Genomic DNA, 9,804 nt, shown 5'->3' with positions numbered 1-9,804 from the left:
GAAACTCGGTTTTTCTTTCCCCAGATGCACGTTTGAAGATGACTGCAAAGATTCAGACCGGTTGTCCATTCCTGATGATCACCAACAGAAAATGATCTCCTGCAAAGTTGAAAAGGACACAAGAGGACAGGTAGAGATGAAGTACAAGGTTTTAGCTGCGTCTGTCAGTTATCTGTCCTTGAAACACTCACATCCCGACCTTTCTCAGATCACGCTGAAAGTCCAAACACACCTGACTTGGGGCCAGAGGGCACTGTCTAACTTCGCCTGTCAATTCAGTGCGCGTTGTACCACGAATGGCACTCGTCCGCTGTTCCCACAATGCACCTGCATCCTATCCGATAGCATCCTTCCTGCTGAAGGTCAGTAACTTTTAATAAATATAATAATCCAGTGAATACACACATCATCAGCCTAACTGATGCACCTGAGCATTCAGCTGGAACATCTGATATTTATTTACTGTTGTAAACTGTTCAACTATTTTACTGCAGTGTTCATTGTATTATCTGCATGTCAATCCTGGCAGCCAGCGTAAAAATCAGACTTGGGCCGACGCAGTTACTGGAACGACTGACGCTAACCGACTGTGAAAGATGTGTGTAATTCATGGTATCTACTTGAAACAGTACCAGAGGGAACATTTGTTAAATTGTAATTTACATCACAAACTCTTCATCTTGATTTCAACGTGGAAATATTTCTTTACAGATTTAATTCTTATTTTTGGAATCTATATGTTAAAGAAATAGTCCTTTACATAGCCTAGCCTCTCTCAGCCTGGATTTAGCCGAGCTTAGAATAAACAGGAAAGGAGACGAAGCTGCAAGCTTTCATCAAAAGTTATAAAGAGAAATACCTTTCAGCAAAACCAGTTGTACTTTTTGTGTCTTGTTTGCCAAACTTATCAAAAGAGTCATGAGCTGAGTCAGCACACAGCTGTCCGCTCTGAGCTTTGAAGAGTTTAGACACTTTGCAAAGATAGTAAAAACCAAAACTGTCTCAGTTTCTATTTCTGCACATGCACGCAGCATGTACATAAGACAGCATTATAGTTGTTGGAATATGTCCGGCCAGCTGTTCTCTACTGTTACTGAGTTTATGAGCTGCACTAACTTGAGCTGAAACAGGTTCTGAATCAACTCGAGTACCTTTACAGTGACTGTCCTGTAAAGCTTTGTGTTTGTTTTCCTCTCAGAGGCCTGAGATCTCCTCCATGACGCGCAGCGTCGCGTCTTTCTACGGCAGAAACCATGCAGTGTTGCCAGGTCGTCACCTCAGTGATGTGACCAGAGTGAGGATACAGGCGCACATGGACTGCACTCCACAAGAGTGAGTCAGTTTACGGGCATGGGAAATGCCACGCATATTATGAAATGACACATAAATACAAATTGACAGTTCACTCAGTACTTCTCAGTGACGGTGCTGTAAAACGTGTGGTGTTTGTTCGGGGTTTGTATGGAACAACACAGGTGTGAATCTGACGTTCCACATTCCCAGTACAGTCAGTAAAGGCGTGGTCAAAGTATGTGCTCTTCTCCCAGACGGTAATTGCCACGGCAACGCTAAAATCACCTCTACCGGTCGTCACCATCCTGCACCAACGTTGTTCCAAGCAGCACCTGGTTCAGGTATGTTTGGATGTGTTGGTACATTTACATGCTTGATAAAACAATGGGATAAACCTTGTTGAGGATCACACACGACTGAGTAACTGTCACAGTGTGAAACATGATCTGAACATCACACACATCAGTGAAAGGAGATCTGAGGAAGAAAGACGTGTTGAACTTGAACTTCTCTTCAAGTGGTGACTCTCTCTCCTTTTTTAAAAAATAGAATAAAAACAGTTTGCAGCAGAACGCTAAGCTCCTTGAAGAGGGAACAGGAAACGACTTTCAGCAAGTCGTTCAGTGAGAAAATATAAAGTGACACATGTAGCATCAGTAAGTCATCAGCTAATGAATACTGAGACAGTAGAATAAGGATCATGAACAAACAGGACCATCACTTGGATCGGCCTCTGCAGCTCAGTTTAATGGGGAGGAGACATAAGGCAACACGGACAGATAGGAAATGTCTGTATCATGTTCTCATGTATTTTACTGTAATTACTCCAAATGATCATAACTGATTTGACAGTTTCATTTGATACCTTGGCATTACAAATGCACCAGAAGTTTTCTGCAGAATCTCACCTATGACTCACCTGTGGCTGAAAACACTTTAACCAGCTCAGTGTCTCTGAAAGTAGCCAATGAAACCCTGTGCTGTCCCACTAACATTACCTACTATCCAGAGCCCGAGTTTACTGGATTCACATCCATAAGGATGGCGCACTGTGTGTACATCGTAATAGAGGTACAGCATATTTTCTGCACACATGCCCATGCATGTGGCATCAGTTCATAAAAGCTCAACATTTGCTTCTCTTGTCATTTTAGAAAACGGCAGACAAACTGCAGATGACAGCAGAGGAGTTGTCAGGATGGGGCGTTCAGGCAGAAACGCAGTACGCCTGCATCATGAAGACCAAAGATACCAAAGTACATTTTCCTCTGTCATATTCAAAGCTCACCGGGATGCGGAATTTCAGCACTTAATGGTAAATCTTTCATTCAAACTGCACCAACCTAGACAGCACTATAAAGAAATACAACCCAAACTTTATTGTGAGTATTTACAGGATATAAGTGGCTGAACTGGTTTCTTTTGAGGCAAACGTTGGCTTTTATGCAGTGGTTTCCAACCCATGTCAAAGTATTTATTTTTGACCCACTGGTCAGAGTGATGCAGAGTGATTATTGTTTTCCAGATAACATATGGTGACAAGACAGTGAGACTTGGGCCTCCATCTTTATCACATCAGGTCCTTGTGATGCTGCGTATGCTGTTGATACCCTGTGTTATTGTTGGCAAGTACATTACAGTACAAACACTGAGTGTTTATATGAAAGTCTGAACCCGAATCAGTTTTAACAATGTTTCCATTAGATTCTGTATAATTATGAATAAGTATGTGAAATTACACAGTGTTATGCTGAAAAAAAGTTTTCTTCTACTTTCTTCTACTTTCTAGAATGGTGGTAGAAATAGTGATTTAGAACCTGGATGAAATTCTTTTTGTCTGTCTGCTTGGTTTGAATCAGTAACTGCTTCTCTTTCAGCGTTGGTGATTATCTGTCAATGGCAGAAGAAACTCACCGCTCAGAGGAACAACCTCTGACCTCTGAAGGTCAAACCTGCTGAACTCCTTGCTTACAGTAAGTGTAAGAGGGCTTTGTGTGATATTTAGAACCGGACTTTGACTGCATCTTTCAACCACTGTGTGTATTGTTTAACTCCGGTGTAGTTGTATCTTGGAGGCCACTTGAAAAATTGCAACATTGTGACCTAACTCAGAAACCAGTGTTTAGACCTACACTTACTTAAGTAAAAAGTACTGTTTGTCTTTATTAGATACAGTATATTAGAGAGCTGAGAGACATAACATACTTTAAAAATGTCCCATTGCAACACATACCCAAGCACTGGGAACAGATGGTCCCAGAACAAGACAGACACTTGCTGAAAGGAATTCCAGGAAGCTGAAGACTGTACTGCCTGTATATCAATGTAAATCAATACATTTCTTTTATGAAGGAGATAAAACTAAAGAGAACTGTGTGTCAGTCACAACACAAGTTAACTTGAAGGTTTTAATGAACAGGACAGTTGTGTTTGCCATCAAAATACCAATTTACCTGATAATGCAGAATGTAACAAGACTCTTGCTTGTTGATCACTTCGACATTAACCAGATCAGGTTAAAGTGAGTATATTAAAATGAGTATTTAACTGGTTGAGATAATAACTATAGATGTGATCAGATATCCCGTCAAAGGAGCTCAGAGTAAAATGTACCTCCTTTTTCACTGACGAGTGTACAGGCAGATTATACGACGCCGTATTAGGGACATTTTAGGTTTAAAAAAAAAATAAATAAATTGTCGTAATTTTAGGCCAGAATAACCATATTATAATAAGCATCTGTATTAATAAGCCGTTGTAAAATTAAGTGTCCCGTCAAAAAAAAAGTTGAAAATAAATACAGATCTATTCTTTTCTGCAAGAAATATCAGAAAATTTTGTGCCGCAGTTTAATGGGACTGTGCATTTGGAGTTGGAGGTGGCGAAAGCCATAGCTGAGGTATGAACCTTGCTGTGCTACAGATGTAATTTTATGCCCATTTCATTCCCTCTGCTGTCAGACTGTACAACTCAACTGTTTAGTTGTACTCTGGTCTAACATTTCATTTGTCCACATTGGACTGTGCATACGTGTGTGTGTATATATATATATATATATATATATATATATATATATATATATATATATATATATATATATATATATATATATATATATATAAAGTGCTATCTTATCTTATCTTATGTCATGTCATGTCATGTTGGGCAGGTTCACTTTCTGTGTCCATGGCTTGTTGACCCTTCTTGTCACCTATGTCTTCTAATGAGCTTTTATTTGTTTAGAGCTCTTTATTATGTGTGTAAAAGTCCAAATAAACTCTGTTGTGTTTCCTCTTTTGATATTTCTTAACTGTTTTTGCAGAAACATTTCCCAATGAGGACGTTTGACTGGATTTGACAGTTTTACTCTGCATGAACTGAAACAATAAGACGTCTCATGAACCTTAAACACTAATAAAAGTGATGGGAAGGCCACAGGTGACACACACCTTTGAAAGAAATTCACTGTGGCCCGTTTGGTATTTGTGGCAAAAAAAGTAGTTGTTCTGTTGGTTGTGTTGTTGTTCTGTAGTGTCTGAGAGCAAAGGAAGACCAAAGTCAGATTCCTTGTGTGTCTGCATACATTTGGCCAATAAAACTGATTCTGATTGAAGTCTTTAATGCATAAAGCCATGGAGTCAGACTGAAAGTGAACCTCTGGCAATTTGTGATTATTTCAAACACCCATTCAGACGTTACTGCTGCTTTATGAGGGCAGTCACCGCAGGTCCCTGCTACCACTCAACCTATTAGTCCCGTCCAATCAGAGTCCAGTTTGAGCCGCGCCAAAACTCAGTCGCACCTGTTGCCCATGCGCTGATCAAACCCATGTGACCAGGGAGGAGAGAGCTCAGCCAATAGCATGGCAGGATTTGATGTCAGGTGCGGCCTATAAGGTGTGGATACGGGACATCTCTGTAACGCTATTCTTTGTCCAAGCTCTTTTTCTGGTAAGTGGACCGAACTGAGCTCGTTACCTGTAGACAGAGGAATCCTGTGTGTTCATGTTTAACGGGTTATTTGTTATTGTACTTTCTGGCGAACAGTGAAAGCTGTGGCTGAGAGCAGAGAGACGATTCAGGCCTAATGGAGCTGGAACTTCGGCGTGGGCCAGAGACAGGCGGCTCACCTGTCCGGAGCAATCCAGAGGGAAAATGGCGGACGCGGAGGCAGGTAAGGCCCGCGCAGAACGTTTCACATGAAAAGCTTGGGTTGGTTTGTGACCAGACGCTAACATGTTTGATTATGTGTCTGGTTTCCGCAGGACGGACGAAGCTTCGCTCATCGGCTCTACATTTATGTGTGTGTGTGTCTGTGTGTTGGAGGTGCAGGCTTTTGTCTTTAGCTCGGTTGAGATGCGCTTTGTAACCAGTGTAGCCGCTTTGGAGTTCGGGACTGGCCAAGTGTTGGCACGGTTTAGTTGTGGATGGATTCAGTGTGTGGAAGGCAGGCGGGTCGGCGTAGTTTTGGAGCGCGCGTTTGCTTTTGTTGGGCCGTTTCGTCAGTGTTGTCGGTCTGTGGAAACATATATGCAGTTGTGATCCGGACACAGCTGTGTATATGTGGAAGCCTATAGGCAGATGGTGTTGGCAGCATGGGTTGAGCTGCGTGTCTGTTGTCAGGCTTAATCGTGGGTAGTTGTCGGTGTCGATGGACCTGGGGTCGGTGTCAGGTGTGTGTTCAGCAGTGTGGAGCCTAGCTAGCTGCACCTGGAAGTGTTGCTGAATGTTTAGAATTTCAGGTTTAATATCCAAAGCCTGTGTGTGTGTGTGTGTGTGTGCACCTTCTCTGCAGGAAGGATGAGCTGCTCCAGAGGATCATCAGAGGGTAAGAGAAAGCATGGAAGTCAACATTACTCAGTGTTTCTATATTTCAACATGTTGACTGTGTTTCTTTGTGCTGTGCAGGATGGAGGAGCTGCTGATCCAGAGAACCATGAGGAACCATGAGGAACCATGAGGATGCATGTTGGCCCATACTGCTCAATGTTTCTACACTCAAGGATTCATTTGTGTACACTCCCAGCATCTGTGTGTGTACTGTATCAGAGTGGAAGACCTGGGGAAAAGAACCTCAAGGACTCATCAATCACAGTGGTCATGTGACTGTAGGCCTGCTGAAGCAGGGATGGAACCACTGGCTCTCAACGCTTCTGCTTCAAAAGATGGACACTGCGTCGAGAACAACATCAGTAGTTGTGCAGGATGGAGGAGCTGATCAAGAGGACCATGAGAAGATGCATCTTAGCCAATACTGCTCAATGTTTCTGCATTGAAGGACTCAGTTGTATTTTGCTGTTTTTTGTTTTTTTTGTTCCTTTGTGTCCTGCAGGTGGCTGCATCTGGCTGAGTGGGGCTCCAGCTTGGATGAGGCTGTGGCCAGTGTGGAACCCAGGTAACCCTGTTTCACGATCGTTAAAAAAAAAATAAAAATAAATAATAAAATAAAATTTTAACCAGATTAGTACCCAAAGTCAGATTTCTTTTATTTTTTTTATTTTAAATTTTATTTTTCCTTTTTTCTGCAGGTTGGAGGAGCTGATCCAGAGGACCCTTTGAGACCAGGTGCATGAAGGCCACATTGTTCAGTGTTTTTACCAGTATGCATGCATCCATGTCTGAGTGAGAATGTGTCTATTAAAATCAGAAAGAAGGAAGTGCCTGCTTTTGTCTTTAATGCACTCTATATGGGGCTTAGATCAGTTCTCTGGGGGCGGTGCACTGGGGTCCAACTAGGTTTGCAGTGTGGGTTTGCTGTTTCCAGGCTGTTGCATCAGTGTGTGGAAACACATTATGCAGTTGTGATCCGGACACAACTGTATATGTGTGGAAGCCTATCAGCAGGTAGTGTTGTGTAGTTTAGTATTTTCAGTCTTAGTTGTGGCTGTTTGTCACTATATGGATGGCACTGGGGTCAGTGTGTGTTTAGTGTGTGTGAGTCATAGTTGGTGCTTGATGTAGAAGAAAACTTATGCATGCATTAATGTCTCCTTGTTTCTTTCTGGGTGCGGCTGCTTCTGGCTGAGTGGCCATCTGACTTTGAGGCCATGGGCAATGTGGAGCTCAGGTAAGGCTCCTGCTGCAGCTGGATGTGAAGCAAAATATTACAAGTTCAACCAGTGACTTGATTAGTATCCAAAACCAATGTGTTGGTGTTTTTCAGCAGGAGGGAGGAGCTGAGTGAGAGGACCATTTGAGACCAGGTGAGCAAGAGCCACATTGTAGTCTTTCTACACTTATGCATGCACTAATTTTATATTTTCTGTGTGTGTGAGTGTGAGAGTGTTGTAGGTGTATGTGGGGTGGAGCCAGTGAAGGTGCTGCTGGTGAGGAGAAAGCACCATCCTGTGGGAGTGATGGACACACTGTGGCTGTTGTGTGTTGTCAGAGATCTTTGTGGTAAGTGGATTAAAAAGAAAGAATCAAGGGCCATTTCCAAGGTGGTTTGTGTGCTGATGCTTCTTGGTTGTGCTTCTCTTGCAGGATGGCAGAGCTGATTGGGAGAACCAAGAGAGACCAGGTGAGACGCTGCCTGTTGGTTAACATTGTTTAATGTTTCTACACATATGCATGCATTCATTTCTCTCTCTCTCTCTCTCTCTCTCTCTCTCTCTCTCTCTCTCTCTCTCTCTCTCTCTCTGTGGGTGAGTGAGCGTTGGAAGTGCAGGCCTGTCTTCAGCTCAGTTTAGATGTGGCTTTGTTCTGTATCCAGGTGCATTGGAGTTTGGGTCTGGCTGAGTAGTGTCAGGGTTTAGTTGTGGATGGATTCAGTGTGTGTGAAAAGCATTGAGGTCGGTGTAGGTTTACAGTGTTTGTGCTTGTGTCTGTAGGTGGAAGCATATATGCAGTTGTGATCCGGACACAACTGTGTATATGTGGAAGCCTATGGGCAGATAGTGTTGGCAGTGCAGGCTGAAGTGTGTAGCTGAGTGTTGTCAGGCTTAGTGTTGGTTATTTGTCAGTGTAGGTTTAGTGTGTGTGTTAGATGTTTGTGGCTCTTGATGTAGAGGCTGTCAGTAGTTGTGTATTGTTGATGGAGCTGTGTGGCTCGGTGTTTAGGTGCTGTGCTTGGGCCTGTAGGTGTGAGTCTGTGTGTAGCTGTGATTAGCAGGTTGATGAAGATTGGCATGAAGGTCATGGAGGAGGTCAAAGTGGAGCTCAGGTAGGCCTCCTGCTGCATCTGGAAATGTTTGAAAATGCAAAATTAGATTTTTTCTTTTCTTCCTGTGGCTCATATTTAGTTTCTTTGTACATTGTGCAGATGGAGCAGCTGATGGAGAGGACCATGAGAGACAAGGTGAGAGCAAGCATGTTAGTCAACATTGCTCAGTCTTTTGTTTTTTTTCCCTTACATTTCAGGTTTCATTTGTGTCTCCATTTCTGTGTTTTATTCAGGAAGCATCAGATCAGAGGCAGTTGGTGTGTGTCCTGGGCCATGAAGAGGAAGAATTGGAAAGAGCTTTGTCTCCTGTTGGGGTTGTGCAGGGTGTGTTTGCAAATAAAGGCTTGATTTGTACCCAATGGCAATTGTCTGTTTGTTGGTTGTGCTTATTTTGTGATGTACAAACTGATTTCAAGGCTGCATGGAGTTTGGATAATGTGCCATTTTTAAACTTAGTGACTGGCTCCACACTTTAGGTTAACATTTCAAACGTAGCTTTAGGACTTTGTTTAAACGGTTAGAGTCATCTGTGAGGTCTGTCAGAGTGTAAATGTAGTTGAACATTTTTAGACAACTAGTTAATATGTAGATGAAACAGTGCAGGTTGTGCTGTGTGGATGCCAGATTCTCAGGCTTTAAACTGAGGTGTTAGATGTATCACTTAGACTTGACACTTTTACATATTCTTGGTTTAAACAGACCAAACCTATGTTAGAGCTGTATGCTTTGGCTGTTGGCCTGTGGTGTCTGGGTGCCATAGTTTAAGAGTTTAAACTGGGGTGTTGGGTGCAATAGTAAGATCTATGGGTAACCGTTAGCTGTACCACTTTAATTTTAGACATAGGCATGTGTGACTTGTTTGGTATGAGCACATGTATGTTAGAGTTTGGCACTGTGACTTTTAGACTGTGCTGTGTGGACGCCAGGCTGAGTTTAAACCCAGATGTGACAAATGTTGATTGTTTTTACACATATCCATTAATGTGTCTCTCTTCCCAGCTGTATGTGGCCGAGTGGGGCTCCAACTTGGATGAGGCCATATCCAGGGTGGAGCTCAGGTACGCCCCCTGCTGTATGTGGAAGTGTAGCAGAATGTTTGAAACAGGTTTGACTGTTTGTACCTGTATCTGATGTAGAGTGTTTGTCCTGTGCAGGATGGAGCAGCTGATCCAGAGGACGATGAGAAACAAGGTGAGAGCAAGTATGTTTGTCAGTGTTTCTACAGATATGCATGCATTAATTTCTGTTTGTGTGTGTGTGTTGGAAGTGCAGGCCTGTCTTCAGCTCAGTTTAGATGTGGCTTTGTTCTGTATCCAGGTGCATTGGAGTTTGGGTCTGGCTGAGTAGTGT

The 9,804-nt window shown here is 42.8% G+C and overlaps 1 long non-coding RNA gene across 2 annotated transcripts; it reads left to right on the top strand.

Annotated features, from left to right (window-relative positions):
- The first annotated feature begins 2,197 nt into the window (after window positions 1–2,197).
- On the top strand, window positions 2,198–5,886 carry LOC121176492. 2 transcript variants are annotated; one of them, XR_005892995.1, is made up of 4 exons: window positions 2,198–2,364; window positions 2,448–2,608; window positions 5,340–5,466; window positions 5,558–5,886. It is a non-coding gene; the product is annotated as an uncharacterized LOC121176492 (long non-coding RNA). The 2 variants fall into 2 exon arrangements; XR_005892996.1 differs by lacking the exons at window positions 5,340–5,466; window positions 5,558–5,886 and adding an exon at window positions 2,819–3,004.
- Window positions 5,887–9,804: the final 3,918 nt, after the last annotated feature.

Source organism: Toxotes jaculatrix, chromosome 22, assembly GCF_017976425.1.
Source record: "Toxotes jaculatrix isolate fToxJac2 chromosome 22, fToxJac2.pri, whole genome shotgun sequence".
Classification (NCBI taxonomy): Eukaryota; Metazoa; Chordata; class Actinopteri; family Toxotidae; genus Toxotes; species Toxotes jaculatrix.
The sequence above is the reverse complement of the archived record's forward strand: the minus strand, read 5'-3'. Positions and strand labels throughout refer to the sequence as shown.